The sequence below is a fragment of the Nicotiana sylvestris genome, chromosome 4 (assembly GCF_000393655.2).
Source record: "Nicotiana sylvestris chromosome 4, ASM39365v2, whole genome shotgun sequence".
Taxonomy (NCBI): Eukaryota; Viridiplantae; Streptophyta; class Magnoliopsida; order Solanales; family Solanaceae; genus Nicotiana; species Nicotiana sylvestris.
Genome location: NC_091060.1, coordinates 158,276,278 through 158,293,157, shown reverse-complemented (window position 1 = coordinate 158,293,157; position 16,880 = coordinate 158,276,278).

Genomic DNA, 16,880 nt, shown 5'->3' with positions numbered 1-16,880 from the left:
GCAATGGCTCTAATCCTGTCTTTTGTTTGCTTCTTTTCTATAAGCAAGCGTCTTATCTGATCGCTGCACGTCTTTAAAGCTCGAGAGTCCTGTAGGTGTTGATCTTGCAACTGCTGCACTTCTACCTCCATTTGGGCTAACAAATCGTAACAGTGTCCACTTTCAATTCCAAAATCTTTAGCCTGCGTAACCGCTTTACCCTCAAGGGCAACCACTTTTCTCTTTAAATTGGCAACAATTTTTTCATGGTCCCTTTTCAACTGATTCAAGTACTGGCGACGCTCCTCTGTTCTTGTATCCCACTGTGCTTTAAGATCTGCCATGATATTCTCAGATTTTTCAAATTCATCCCGCCATTCCCTGACTTCGTTTTCCAATCTTTTTATCAATTGCTCATCGGATCGGCTCCTCGGTTGCTTATGATGGTTATCTTTAATTGCCGGATTTGGGCCCTAAGTGCTTTATTTTCTCGAGCCATTCTATTCTTTTCACCTTGATCCGCGACAACTTGTACACTGTTATCGAATTTCAGACTCTCAACTTGCTGCTTCAGTTTACCAATCTCAACTCGATAGCCTTCTTCCTTTGCTAACCAGTCCCACTGCTCTTGGGATGACTTGGCGAAATCTTCGAGATGAGGTCGTTTAGCCGGTCTCCCACATGCCACGTCACCTCTGAACCAATCATGATACCCTGGGGCAACTTCCCCTTTAACCCTATCAGACACACAAGTGTTCGCCATCAAATGTTGACACTCACTCCAGATTTGGCGAACCTCTTCCTCGGGGAACCGACCGTCAGGACTAATTTTGACCACTTGGGTACTCAGATCTTCATCTCTCGGTACTATTTGATACCTCCCGAGCTGCCTCAGAACCCGATATGGTGCATAGGGCTGGATGCTTTTGAGTCCCATCAACAAAAAATACGACCGGGCGGCTGGCATATATATGACTTCTTCGACAGGCAACCATCCAAGCACCCACTATATCTGGCTGGTATTGAGGTTCCGAAATAATGATGTCCAGGCCGTGACTCCTTCAGGTAGACTAGCCCCTTTGATTCTTGTGTAAAATTCTCCTATACAAGTTTTCTCAACCGAACCATAACTCAATAGCTGAGAGCGAGGACACAAATGCTCAGTCATTCACATTTGTAACAACAAGTTACATACCTCAAAAAATTTGCCCCAAGCTTTGCCCGCAGTGAGGGCCCGGAAGATGTCAGCCACGATCATAGGTGCTAAAGTGCTTTTCCCCATGGTTTTCAAGGTACTGACAACTCCTGCTACTTTCAAATCAATATTACCATCTTTCCTTGGGAATATTATGAGGCCCAAAAAGGCTATCATGAATGCCACTCGTCTGTGTTCCTCCCATTTTTGTCGGTTACTTCTACTGCATAGCTTAAAGTCTGGATTATTGAACCTTCCCACGTGGCCATATCTATCATATATGAAGCGGAAACTGCAAAACCCTTTGCAAAATCTGGATGATGAACTGTTCGGGGTATTTTCAAGGAATCCAAGAACCGGTGTATGGTAATGGCCCTAGGAGCAATCAAGTACTTGAACCTCAATGGAGCTTGATCACTTCCAATATACCCCGCTATTTCTTCCAATGTTGGGGTGAGCTCAAAGTCTGAGAAATGAAATACATTATGTGTCGAATCCCAATAGGCGACCAAGGCCCTGATAATATCCCCCCGAGGCAGAATGTTTAATAAATCCGGAAGGTCTTTCAAATATTTTTTCACTTCGTCTTGCCCCTCTTTGCCTAAATCATTCCACCATAATTGCAGCTCAAAAGAGATTTTGGTCATTATTGAAAAGGGCTCATTTATCATCGTGCTCATCCTGCACATTTATTAAAGCGTTTGAGCAAAAAGAAAAACTTTTATTCGACTCAAAAAAACTATCTATATTTTCGACTCAAAATTACCTATATATTTTCAAATGAAGAACTCGATTCTCAAACGTGGCCTTTCATCATTTTGGGAACAAAGATATTAAGGCTATTTATGACAAGACGGCTCTACTTAGCTTATTCACAATTCTTACTTGTTTTTATTTAAGATAAAAAGACCCGGTATTGCAACACGACCTTTCAACGCCTCGAGGATGAAAACTTAAGGCTGGGAGGGTCGAAAAAATGAAAACATGACCAAAGGTAGCTATTTATGCAAGGTCAGCCTTCCGGCGTTCCGTTTGGGAACATTTGGCTATTTTTGACAAAACAGCATCACCCAATTTGTTATAACGAAAAATAAAAATTCTGACTTTTTTGGCTATTTTTGCAAAGGAAAGGTTGGACCCGATGAGAGTTGCCTACGTATCCCACACCCTGTGAGAATCAAACCGGCGTAGTTCGGGCAAATTAACCAAACTATTTTAAAACATGACTCTTTTCCATTTTTATTTTTAGCATAAGCGAATAAAAACTATTTTAGAAACAAGACTCTTTTTTTTTTCTTTTTTCTTTTCAACCAATAAAACAACCTATTTTTCCAAGCTAAAAATAACAGGCTCTTTTTTTCTTTCCTTTTTCAACAAATAATGAAACAACTTATGCTTTTCAAACTAAAACAAAGACTCTTTTTCTATAAACATTTTCCTTTTTCCATTTTCTCAAAATTTTGGCAGAGTTTCGCCAGTAATTGGTCATTGATTTTTATTTCTAAAATAATCAATTAACTCCCTAACTGATATTTCTCTCTTTTTCTCTTTTCTCTTTTTTTTTCAATTTTCTAATATTCCCGAGATTCAGAAACCGGTCAACATGCAGGATCGATACAAATATATGTACAGAGCAAGTAGGATGCATCAGGATGGTTCTTTCATTTCAGGTTGCTAGTCCTAGACGGACCCAACCCCTGTGTTGGGCCCCTTAAGTCGAATGCAACGTGATAAATAAGCGTTCCTACTAGGGATCCGGCATGAAGTCACGTTATTCTATGTTCAAAACCTGGGTCAGTGTTCTAGACTGTGTACCCGAGCGGACAACTCGAGTCGAGGAGGGGGCAACTTACCGGGAACCAAAAGGTCATCCGACTTCATAACTTGTCCGGCCTCTTTCTTATTTCAAAGTATGACACTAACATAATAGGGAGTCTCAACCAGTAAGCACATCCCCGGAGGTGAAGAGAGAAGGGTGTCGGCACAATTTATATACAATTCAGATAATATTAAAGCGGTAACATTTTAGCACATTCAGCACAAAACATGTAGGAAAATCAGATACAACAAACTACAACAACTTATCTAAGCTCGAATTCTGAACCCTGAACCAGAGATTCTGGGTTCGTTCCCCAGTAGAGTCGCCAGAGCTGTCACACCTCCTTTTTTCACCTACACCTGTAAGGGCGTAAAGGAGTTTTTCCATTTAAAGGACAATCGGAACGAGATTTAATTATTAATTATTCAGAGTCGCCACTTGGGAGATTAAAGGTGTCCCAAGCCACCGGTTGAATCTCGAACCGAGGAAATTTATGACTCTGTTAGCAGTCTGCGAACCAGAAATCCGAGTAAGGAATTCTGTTAACCCGGGAGAAGGTGTTAGGCTTTCCCAGGCTCCGTGGTTCTAGCACGGTCGCTTAACTGTTGTATTTGATTTTATCTGATTTTAATACATGCTAGCTTATGTGCCCTTTATTCGTAAATCGCTTTTTATCATTATTTATTTAAAAAGAATTGCAACGTCATGAAAACGCGTTTCGAACCACGTCGCAATCAATTCACTAGTGGTTGTCAACACATTTCGACTTCGTCGAGATTTGGATTTGGGTCGCATCAATGCGCACCCGAGTTTAAGAAGGTACTTTAATTAAAATCGCGCCTAAAGATTCTAATGTAATATTGTTTTGGAGAAGACCGTGGAGTTCGCTAAATGGCCATCCCAAATTCTAATCATTTTTAATAACCATTTATTGAGGGCCCCGCCTTTGTATTTTATTTAGCGAGGCTCATCTCATTTTGTTTTAAGAGCATCCTAAAGAGCAAACCTCAATTTTCCGTTTAATTTGTCTCTAATAAATAAAAGAAGTCCTAATTAATTAGCACATTTAAAAGTTATTATACTTGGGTTCAGGACCAAATAAACCCAGAATCTTATCCATTTTTGGGTCTTGAACACAGCCTACATAGAAAAGTCCTAACCCGGGTACACACCAAGGGCAAGCCAGTCATAGGCCTAGGCCCAGGTCTAAACGAGTATATAATGAGGACAAGACTTGGGCTGCCCATTAGGGTTTCAAGGCCCAAACTGCCTGAGATGGCTTATCGCTGAACCAAGTGAAGCCTCGATTTAGTTCAACCAAACGCCCACTGAAATTATCCCTAAATCATTCTAAGTGTTCAATAATTATAGCGAAGGGAAAACAATACGCATCTACTCAAATTAAAGAGATATTAGTCAATGGAATCCCAGTTCCATGCACAGACTAGTTTATCTACTGGTATTCCAATGAGTTCTTAGATATCCTTAAGGTGAGAACCAAGCCGAAAACACGATTTTAATAACACAAAGCAGACTAACTATTTTTGCATTAATTCAAGCCAACATTACTAGGTAAGCTGGACTATTGGAATTGACTACTGAAACAGAAAATTGTATTCTACTAACCCCCACAGATATGAAACGATCCACGAATTATTTACGAAATTATGTAACTAACTAACACTAGTGTTAACCTTATAGTAATCATATGAATCTGAAACATAACAGTTTATATAGTCCATTTAGCACAAAAACAAGCAAAACTTAAACAATATCAATGAACTAAATATTGAATACATAGATCTGGAAATAAACTAAATCAGAACTCAATTCTTCAAGCAAATTCATTCTTCATATAAATTCATTTCTGCACATTTTCAGCTCGTAGTCATCAGAGGTACAATTGTGTACCTGGATAAGGGAAAATATGAGAAGAAAGAAGTCAGCTACTTTGAACAGCAACAGCAACACAACTCAGTAGTATAGCATCACAGAACAGGTCAGGAAATGATTTTGAAAAACCAGAAATACAAGCAGACTCAACAGATCAATTCAACACACACTTGAAATGCACTCCTAGCCCTCACGGCTGAACCTAGATGCCTCTGCAATCCTGCTGGACCTAAAACCCAACTGAAATCCAAACTAATAGGCCCCAAATTCACCTAAATTAGTTGTTAATCACTTTTGAACACTTTTAAAAATAGAACCTCGAGCTGGAATGAAGAATGCCCAAGGAAGGACTGAGAATCACTAACACTAGTAATGAAACAGTAAAACTGTTTTTGATTTTTTGATGTTTTATTTTTTGAGTACTGGAATTGAAATGCTAGCTGAAATTGAAAGCAAGGAGGAGAGCTTTTGGTGGGGATTTTTGGGCTGAAAGTTGAATCCCTTCCTCAAGGCACTTCATGCCCTTTTATAGGTGACACCAGAAGGGGAATAAGATTTTAGGCTTCTCTTTTAGCCCCTCCCTTATTTTCAGTTTAGTCCCTCATTTCTTGACTTGTTTCCCAAGCTAATATCCTGAGTTGGATGAAATCTACACTAAAATACCCTTCTAGAAAGCCCTAGGATGCTCTTTCCCCCCTAAAACACCTATACTACCCTTACCCCTATTTTGAAATTACTATTCTCAAAGACACTGCCCTTTTCTATCCCTAAAATGTCCTTCTACTAGTCTGGTATTTACATCCCAATGCTAACTGATCCCAATCCTTTTAACCTTAGCTAAAATCTAACTAAAGTTAACTAAAACAAAAGATTTTCTCAGCTATAACCAACCAGGTCCAACTCTAAGGCAGAATATCAAAATTGAATCAAAATACAACTTATCCTATTGCATATTCTAACAATCCATTAATCAAACGAGAGTAATCGTCAACATTAAACTAATATCTAAACTCAGAATCATTAAACAAACAGAAAGAGACAAACAGGGCGATCAAAACAGTGTATCAGCATGAACTAACGTTAATACTAGCTAATTAAACTAACAACTATTATTATCTATGAACGACATTAAAATGTGATCGATAAACAAACAATCCAACTAACCAAATAAGGGAGTATGAGACTATTAAAAACGACTCAGAGAGTTAAAGAAAACTTACCCACAGAGATAAATGTCCGGCTAAGCACTGCCTTCCGAATCTCTCGAGATTTTTGACACGCAACATCCCTAACCACGTGTTCTTACAAGAGAACACATGGTTAAGGATATTACGGTTCGAAATCATAAAGATTTTGGTTTAGGGTTTTGGCCAGAAATTTTAGATCTGAAATTCGAGCCACTTCTCAGAGATTTGAAAGAAGATGGTCATGGATTTAGGTTGAGGGAAGTCTGGGGATTGTGCGGTATGATTTGGGATGATTTGGATAAACTTGCGACCTGGCCGGAAACTTCAAACGGATATTCGAGGAACTCCGGCCATATTACAGAGAAACCAATAGCGGGAATGGGAAGAGGGATTCATGGGGGATTTATGGTGTTAATTTGGGTTTGAACGGTGTAAGTGACGTTCACCGCTGGCGAGGGATTTAGCGGCGACGTAGATTAGGGTTCATGAAGATGAGAGGTAGGGTGAGGAAGGTGAAGGACCAGGGTGGGGGGGGAGGTAACGTTTGGACAGTTATATAGTGTGGGAGTGGGGCTTCCTGGTCGTTAGATCATGGGACCTCGACGGCTTGGATTAATTGATGCCAAACAACGTCATTTTGAATCTAACGCCTTGGACCGGAGGATTCTGGGCTGCTTGGGCGTGATTGGGCTGGGGTTTTGCACGAGAGTGGCCCAAAATTTGCCAGCCCTTTGCTTTTCATTTTAATTTCCTTTTTATTTCATTTTATCTATTTTGTTTTCCATTTTGTAATTTTGTAATTATTTTTCTGATTTTATAGAATTGCAACAATTAAAATAAAGTCCTAATATATTTCAAAACTAAAACTAATTAATGCCTAAAATTGTTTTAAAACTATTTCATGACAAATTCATAATAAAAATCATTAAAATGCAAAAGTGAACTAATTTTTGTGATTTTCATGTTTTGTTCTAAACAAATTAACCCTTAATTGATACTAAAACCTAAATGCAAAATGCATATTTTTGTATTTTATAAAAATTAACATGCGCAAATAAAATGCGACAATTATCAAAAAAATGACACCGAAATGCACAAAAATTGTAAAAATAAAGAAAAATTATTTTGTTGGAATTTTGTGGAAATTATTCATATATAGGGCAAAAATTACGTACTCACAACTGCCCCTCTTTGCTCGGAAACACGAAAGGTTTTCGGGCAAAGATAAGTGAGCAAATACGAGATATTTTTGCATGTTCAAATATTCCGTTGTGAAGAATTTTTTTGAAAAGTTTGACCGCATCCTGCTTCAGGGGTTGCCTACATATCCTGGGCTAAACAGGAATCAGGTCAGTGTAGTTCGGGAATGACCGGTAGCTAGGACTACCATGAGCTGTGATTTCACTGCGCTTGCTGCTGTTACTGCTTGCTGCTGTGATTTCACTGCGCTTGCTGCTGTTACTGCTTGCTGACCTCCCTTTTTACACCACGTCAAAGATAAAAGAAGCTAAACTAACTATGCTCTATGAATTACAAAAATCCTATCTAAATTCTTCAAACTTGCTCTTGTACTTCCTTGCTGCCTTGTTGTCTTGTGTTTCCTTGTTGCCTCATTGTCTTGTGCTTTCTCGATAAAATTCCCTGTTGCTATTCCCCTGGTGAATTGATATGTTATTCCCTCTCTCCAAACTGCTGAACTTGAATAAACTCGAACTCGAATGTATTCCTCTGTTATCCAGGCGGGCTCCTGACTGCTGAACTTAAAATTGAAACTACTCCTCTATTATCTAGGCAAGCTCCTGACTTCTAAAATTTAAACTGTATGTCTCCGTTCTTCAGGCGGACTCCTGACATCAAACTTGAAAAGTATGTCTCTGTTCTCCAGGCGGACTCCTGACTTCAAACTTGAAAAGTATGTCTCTATTCTCCAGGCGGACTCCTGACAACTTGCATTTATCCTAAACATGCGAACTTTGCAACCAACTTATATTCCTCTATGCTATTCATGATTATCTTGTATTTTAACCATGCCACACTTGCTATTAAACTTGATTAATACTTGCTCTTCCCTCACGGCGAATTCCTCCTGACAAATAATTTTTCTGCCCCTGTTTCAATCACCGAAAATTTCGTTAGTTAAAAAAAAATGGTGGTTAGTTGATGGCATTCTTGCTGCATCGTCCTTCCATTGCCTTGCTTTGTATTGCCTGACATCCTCTGAACTGCTTGACTTTCCAACCGACTTCCACATTCCCCAATTTCTGACCACCTGAATGCTTTTGTACCCATACTGTTGTCTCATCTTTCCAGCCCTTTTGCCTAAACCTTCCATTTCCCATAACATTTCCCAAATATTCTGCCAATGCAACTTCCGGCGACTTCCCCTATTCCATTTTACATCATGTTGTTTTTGACATGCTCTGACCACGTTGTGCTTTACAATTCCGGAAGCTGGTAGTGAGCCTTGAAATCCCCTCTGCTTGCTTTGAACAAAACTGGCACTAAAACATCTCAGCTAGATAAAACCCTCAAAAGAAAATGAAATGCGATGACTTTTTGAGTTAAGGATAAGAAGAATCCAAAACCAGATGACTGTTTGAAAATAGAAGGAAAAGAAACTTATCTGAGCGAGACAACTAGTACCAATGGTCATGACATGCACCAATCTATCCAACCAAACAACTCTCAATTGTCGTACCTCATTGCCCAGAACTTCCATCACTTGTTTGATTTATCCAGACCTTAACCTTGTTTCCTTGCGGTACCGCGAAACGGTTTCTATCAACAGACCTTTCTCAGTTTGCCATTTCTTACCTCACCTTCGCCTTGAGGTGCCCGTAAAGGTTTTAACCAACAAGACTCTCTCATTTATTTTTCTCTCAGCTCCCGTCGCCTTATGGTGCCCGTGAGGGTTTTCACCCATAAGACTCTCTCATTTTTATCTTTTGTTCTTCTTGCTTGAACTAGAGTGTTGCCCCTATCGTGGGTTATTCCTACCTGTTCATCTTGGCATTTCTCAAAACTGATCAGAAGGTCTTTCTGTGGACCGTAATGTAGGCTTTTGGATTGGGTTAGAAAGAAATGTATAAAAGGCTCAATACAATTCAAATGAGTTCAAATTACAACTTTCGGAATCCATCTTTCACAACAATCACAACTTCTGCCCCAGTTTCTTGCTTGGGGATTTTTGGATTTCTATTTGGTCTGACTGAACCTCGGAGTAAGGCTGCCTACGTACCCTTTCGGGATCAAGTCAAGCGTAGTTCACTGTATCATAATTAACTTTTGTTGTTGTGTCTTTTCTTTCTTTCCTTTTCTTTATTTTCTTTTCTTCTTCTTACTTTTTCTTTTTCTTTTCTTTCTTTTTCTTTTCCTTTGTTTTTCTCTTCTTTCTTTTTCTTTTGCTTTTCTTTCTTTTTCTTTTCTTCTTCTTTCTTTTTCTTTTTCTTTTCTTTCTTTTTCTTTTCCTTTGTTTTTCTCTTCTTTCTTTTCCTTTTGCTTTTCTTTCCTTTTCTTTTCCTTTGTTTTTCTCTTCTTTCTTTTATGTTCAGCACCTGTGTTCCTTGATAGTGCCATTGATTCCGAAAGAGGGGTATGAAAAATAAGTAAGGCTCAAAGGGGATGACAAGGGATAAGAGTATTTGGATAGCAGGACAAAAAGCCTTCATCATTTCAATATTTAAGATATGCCAAATACAAACAGATACATTCAGAAATAAAGAAATCATACATAATATCTCTTGACCGCTGTGAGCACGTGATTTTTGCATTACGAAAAATTGCTCCAAAATAAATCAAAATAAATTTCTTTTACTGTGTAATTTGTGAATTTGCGTGGTGTTAAATATTTGTATTATGTCCGTAAATGTTTATATTTGTCATAATAAAATAAAAATAAAATAAAATACATATTGCATGCATATAGGATTTAATTATGCATTTAAGAGATAATTTAAATAAAATCATAAAAATATGCATTTTGTTCTATTTTTAATGTTCCACTGTGTGATTAATGTTGTCTATATGTTAATAGTTGTTAAAAAGGTAATTAATATCTTTGTAATGGTAATTTTGTTTTTATAATTTTTAATTAAGATTTTTGTTAATTAATAATTAGAAAATAATGATAAAAAATAAAAAAATAATAAAAAAAATAGCACAAGTTATACAAAATTGGACCTGGATTAAAATCCAGGCCCAAAACGTTAAAACCTCCCCCACAGCCCAATCCAAACAGCCAAGTCTGACCCAGTCCCAAGCTGATACCAAACGACGTCGTTTGGTCATCTCTAATCAAGGGCCGTTGGATTAAATACAACCAACGGCCAAGATCTCATCACCCTTACCCGCAACCCATAACCCGATCCATTAACCCGATTCAATCCGACCCCAACTTCAAATCAAACGACGTCGTTTGGTTTAATGAATTAATCCTGGCCTTTCATCTTGCTTGATCGGACGGACGAGATCGATCCATCCCACCCCTATATAAATCCCAAACCCTTACCCCGGCCCCTAACTAAACACCCCCCCATCCTCTCCTGTTCATCATCTTCTCAAACAGACCCCTAACCCTAGCCGCCCCTATTCCCCTTCGCCTGAAACCCGGCGGCATCAACGCCGCCGGTCACCAAAGTAACACCCCAGAACCCCCTGAGCCTCCTCTATCCGAATATGTTACCTGCTTGGTTCGAATCTCCCTGGAGGTTCTCGAATCTTCATTTGAAGATTCGAGCCAAGTTCAGATCTAAACCAATCAGCCCCAAATTAACACCATGGCTTCCCCTAGTCATCCTAAGTATGGATCTGTTGGTTGTTAGGTTCGAATCCGTTCGGAACTTCTCGAATCTTCTTTTGAAGATTCGGACCAAACAAAAATTTACCCAGATCTGTTTCAAACTCACACCAGTTACCCTCCTGGCCTCCCTCGTGCCTAGAATATCTTTGGTTCTTCTCGAATCTGACCAGAAATGGTTAAATCCCAAATCGAGTTTTTAAGAACCCTAAAAAATACCAAACTTCCGGATTCTGTGCCTATTAAATGAAGATTGAGGTTTAATCGACCTTAGTCGAAGTATTTTCAGTAGAAAATACTTCGACTAAGGTCAGTTTGATTTCAAACAAAAAGGTCCAAATCCAAGTTGAGTTCGAGTGAAGATTCAGAGGTATTTTTTCTATTTCTTTTGTGTATTCTACGTGTATTGTTGTCTGTTTTAATAGCTTTTTAATTTTTCATATTTGTTTTGATCAATTCTGTCATTTCTGTCTCCTACCTATTTACTTGATCCGAATGTGAATAGTTTCTATTGTTTGTGATTGTTTACAATGTGTGTAATCGACTCGATTAAGTTCGTCGATTAGTTATATTACGAATTTTTCATTTCTGAAAATGTTGACTGAAACAGTCTGATTCTATTATTTTAGACTAGTTATTGACAAATGTTGTAAATAGTCAATTGATTAATGCTCGTCAATTAAATCATGATTGTCTGTGAATCAGTGAATTCAAATGTATGTTGTATATGTTATTGTCTGAACATTAAAAGTTTCAGGGCATTGTCAGTATTGACAATGATCCTGTGTGTGTTTGATTTTGGTTTAATGTTAAGTCCAGTCTGAATGATTTTGATAATTTCAGAAATATGCTGTTATGATGTTAGTTCTGAATTCAGTGTTGTAATGTCCAGTTTGAATTCCAGTTTACAAAAGTTGGTCAAATACAATTGTGTTTAGGAGGTTAATAGGATTGATTTAGCTGTAAATCAGAAAGATAACTGAGTCTGTACAGATTTTAGAATATGTTTTGCTGAAGGTTCTGATTTTTCAGTAATAACATTAGGATTTCAGGGGCACTTATGGGAATGAAACAGTAAAAACAGGGTGTTAGTACTAGTATATTATAATGTAATGTTAGTTGCTATTAGTTAATAATACTAATGGGGAACAAGGGATAATGGGCTGCTGAAAATCAGGGAAAAGGTTTTACATAATGGGATTTTCTGTTTTTTTAAAAAAAGAAGAAGGGGGTCCAAGAAGCACTTAAATTGCCTAGGACCAGCCCTGTATAAATACAGGAGCTGGACAGACAGTTGAGGGGGGCAGAATTTTTTGAGTGAGAAAAAAGACAGAATTTTTGAGTGAGAAAGAGAGAATTTTAAGAGAGAGTTTTGCATGCAGAATTTAGGAGTCTTTGAGAAATTTTCAGAAAAACTGGAAGAAAGTTTAACAGTTCCTTTTGAAGAAATTTTAGGAAAATTGAGAGGGAGTTTCAGATTAGGATCAGTTTTCAGAAGAGGAGAGTTTGAGAGATTTTAAAAGAGGAAAAAGAAACAGAAAAGGAACAAAAGAGCATTCACACACACACACAGATATACAACAACAGAAAAACAAAAATCAGAAAAAATGGGATTTTGAAACTGAAAAGGAATTGAAATTTGAAATATTGTTTCTTTTGTTGAATTTGTTCAACCTTACTTGGTTCCATTGATTCAATTAATATTTGAAGTGTCCAGCTTTAAAAATAGCTGTACTGTGTATCTGTTTTCTTCGGATCCTCTTATTGCTCAAATTTGAGGGAATACTGGTATTTCGCTGTTTTTGTTACTGCTGCAACTGCTGAAACTTACTTCTTCTACCTTCATTTTCAGGTATATATATCCTTTTAAATTCTATGTTGGAAAGAGATTCAATATGGTGGATAAATGAAGATTGAATTGAAATTCTGTTTTTATCTGTCCAAATTCATCAATTTAAATCTCGTTTTATTTTATTTTATGTTAGTTAATTAGTAGTGAATTCAATTTGATAGCTATGAGCTAATTGTCTTACTTTGAAAGTTCGTATAAAGATTTGTAATAACATTAGCTCATTATCTCATTAGTTTAATCATATTAAATTGTCGAAGTAGGGAATATGGTATGAATGTTGTTCATTATTTAAATTTTGTTGTTGGTTAAGTAAGAAGTGATGTAGAAGGGCCAAGATAACTATAGTAGTGATATTTTTGTTACATAAGGTTAAGATGATGATGTCGATAAGATAATAGATGTGTGTATAAACTTTGGTGAAAGGTGACATGGTATAGCTTGTTACGATGTTTAAAATATTATGAAGGTTTACAACATATAACTAAGTTGCATATAAGGTAATTTTATTGAATTGGCTTGTATAATAATTCCTTTCTTATAAACTCGAATGCCTATCTACCTTCTTAAAATAAATTAGCCAAGTAATTAGGCCTATTAGATTAAAAGCAAGCATAGGAGAATAAGTTGATTTGTATATACATAAATGGCAACTTCTTAAATCAATGGTAATTAAAAATAGAATTTGCATTAAATAATCATGAAAATTCCCGGAAATATTTCCTTCCTTTATGAATTATTTATTTTCGGTTTCATATGCAATTTATTCTTTGGCATATTTATATATGTCACATTTGTTTTAAAGTTAGTACTAATCATATTTTTATTCTGTCTTTTGAATTTGAATAATTGGAATGAATATGATTTATATTCGGAAATTATAATCAATGGTCGATATTTAATAAATTGTGGATTATTTTCCAAAAATTTAAAGAATATCTTAAAACAAGATTTTTCGTGATATAACAAACATTTTTTTTCAAAATTTCATAATATCATTACAAATATGTTGCGCAATTAGGGATACGTTCGCGTACCCTGATTATACTTTTTTAAAGAAACAAAATTTCGGATTATGCGTACGCGCAATTTCGAGCGAATATTTAATAAAAGGATTTTTCTAAAGGCATTAAATCAATTTCATAAAAAACCCGAGATGTACGGTTCACTATTCAAGAAAAATAAATATTCTTGATTCAAAACAATCTCGGAGAAATGATTGCTTAATATATTATAAAAAATTATTGTGTACACGTACGCGTGACACAATTCCGCATTTTTAATTTATAACACGAATATACGTACGCGTAATTCGATTCAAAGAAGGTTTCAATCGTAATAAGTATAAGCAGTAGTAAAATCAGATAACATCAATATATTTAATAAAATCAAGATGATTAAGCCAATAATAAAAACAGTTAAGCGACCGTGCTAGAACCACGGAATTCGGAAATGCCTAACACCTTCTTCCGGATTAACAGAATTCCTTACTCAGGATTTTTGGTTCGCAGAAAAATAAACAGAGTCATATTCTCCTCGATTCAGGGATTATAATTGGTGACTTGGGACGCCTCAAAATTCCCAGGTGGCGACTCTGAAACAAATAAACAAATCCCGTTTCGACTGTCCTTTAATTGGAGAAAACTCCCCACGCGCCCCGCGGGCGCGGCAAAAAGGAGGTGCGACAACCGCATCGGAATTGATGGCCATTTCTATACATTTTTCTTCCACATCTGTCAAATACAATGCTCCGTTAGACAACACTCTGGTTACTACAAATGGTCCCTGCCAGTTTGGGGCAAACTTTCCTTTTGCTTCAACCCAATGAGGCAAAATCCGCCTCAGTACTAACTGTCCGACTTCGAATTTCCTTGGACGCACTTTCTTATTGTATGCTCTTGCCATTCTTCATTGGTACAGTTGGCCATGACACACTGATGCCAATCTCTTCTCGTCAATCAAACTCAACTGCTCAAGACGGCTTTTCACCCATTCATCATCATTGCTTTCAGCCTCTGCAACGATTCGCAGAGACGGGATTTCCACCTCTGCGGGTATTATTGCCTCGGTGCCATACACCAATGAATAAGGAGTCTCCCCCACCGAGGTACGAACGGTGGTGCGATATCCTAACAATGCAAAAGCTAATTTCTCATGCCATTGTCTAGATCCTTCAACCATCTTCCGAAGTATTTTCTTTATATTCTTATTGGCTGCTTCAACCGCACCATTTGCCTTGGGACGGTATAGAGTGGAATGCCTATAGGTAATCTTAAACTGCTCACATGTCTCCTTTATCAAATGACTATTAAGATTAGCCCCATTATCCGTGATGATTACCTTTGGAATCCCAAACTGACAGATGATATTTGAATGCACGAAGTCGACTACAGCTTTCTTAGTCACAGACTTGAACGTCTTAGCTTCTACCCATTTGGTAAAATAGTCTATAGCTACCAAAATAAACCTGTGCCCATTTGACGCTACTGGATCAATTGGTCCAATAACATACATGCCCTACGCAACAAAAGGCCATGGTGCGGACATCGTATGTAGTTCTGATGGTGGAGAGTGAATCAAATCTCCATGAACTTTGCACTGATGGCACTTACGCACGAAATTGATACAATCCCGCTCCATGGTGAGCCAATAATAACCTGCTCGGAGAATCTTTTTTGCTAGAACGTACCCACTCATATGCGGTCCACAAACTCCAGAATGTACCTCAGTCATGATAGATGTAGCCTGTCTCGCGTCAATGCATCTTAACAACCCGAGATCCGGAGTTCGTTTGTACAACACTCCTCCACTAAAGAAAAACCCGCTTTCCAATCGCCGAATCGATCTTTTCTGATCACCGGTGGCCTGTATCAGATAAACTCCCGCCCTAATGTACTCTTTGATATCATGGAACCACGACTCGTCGTCAATTTCCTCTTCTATCATATTACAGTAAGCATGCTGATCACGAACTTGAATCTGCAACGGATCAACATAAGCCTTATCTGGATGATGCAACATCGACGCCAAAGTAGCCAAAGCGTCGGCAACCTCATTTTGAATCCTTGGAATATGCCTGAATTCTATGGCCTGAAACCGTTGACAAAGCTCATGCAGACACTGCCGATACGGTATAAGCTTCAAATCTCGTGTTTCCCATTCTCCTTGAATTTGGTGTACCAGTAGGTCCGAGTCACCCATGACCAAGACTTCCTGTACACCCATATCTACAGCTAATCTCAATCCCAATATACACGCCTTATATTCTTCCATGTTGTTCGTACAGTAGAAACGAAGCTGAGCTGTAACAGGGTAATGCTGACCGGTTTTTCAGAAATAAGTATCGCTCATATTCCCACACCTTTCATATTTGCAGCCCCATCAAAGAAAAGTTTCCATCCCGGCTCCTCGGCTTGTTCCAATTCATCAATGTACATCACCTCTTCATCAGGGAAATAAGTTTTCAAAGGTTCATAATCCTCATCGACGGGGTTCTCAGCCAAATGATCGGCTAGTGCCTGTGCTTTCATCGCAGTCCGTGTCACAAAGGTAATGTCGAACTCTGTAAGCAGGATCTTCCACTTTGCAAGCCTCCCTGTGGGCATGGGCTTCTAAAAAATATACTTCAACGGGTCCAAGCGAGATATGAGGTAAGTAGTGTAGGATAACAAATAATGTTTCAACTTCTGTGCCACCCAAGTCAGAGCGCAACATGTCCTTTCCAGATGAGTATACTTAACCTCGTAAGATGTGAACTTCTTACTGAGATAGTAGATAGCCTGCTCCTTTCTACCCGTAACATCATGCTGCCCCAGTACACAATCGAATGAATTATCCAAAACTGTCAGATATAGAATTAAGGGCCTCCCTGGTTCTGGCGGGACCAACATGGGTGGGTTCGACAAATACCCCTTTATCTTATCAAAAGCCTCCTGACATTCATCCGTCCATTTAACCGCAGCAAATTTCTTCAACAATTTGAAAATCGGCTCACAAGTTGTCGTGAGCTGAGCAATGAACCTGCTGATATAGTTCAATCTTCCCAACAAACTCATCACCTCGGTTTTATTTCTTGGAGGTGGCAGTTCCTGAATAGCTTTGATCTTCGACGGGTCTAATTCAATACCCCGCCGACTGACTATAAACCCCAGTAACTTTCCAGA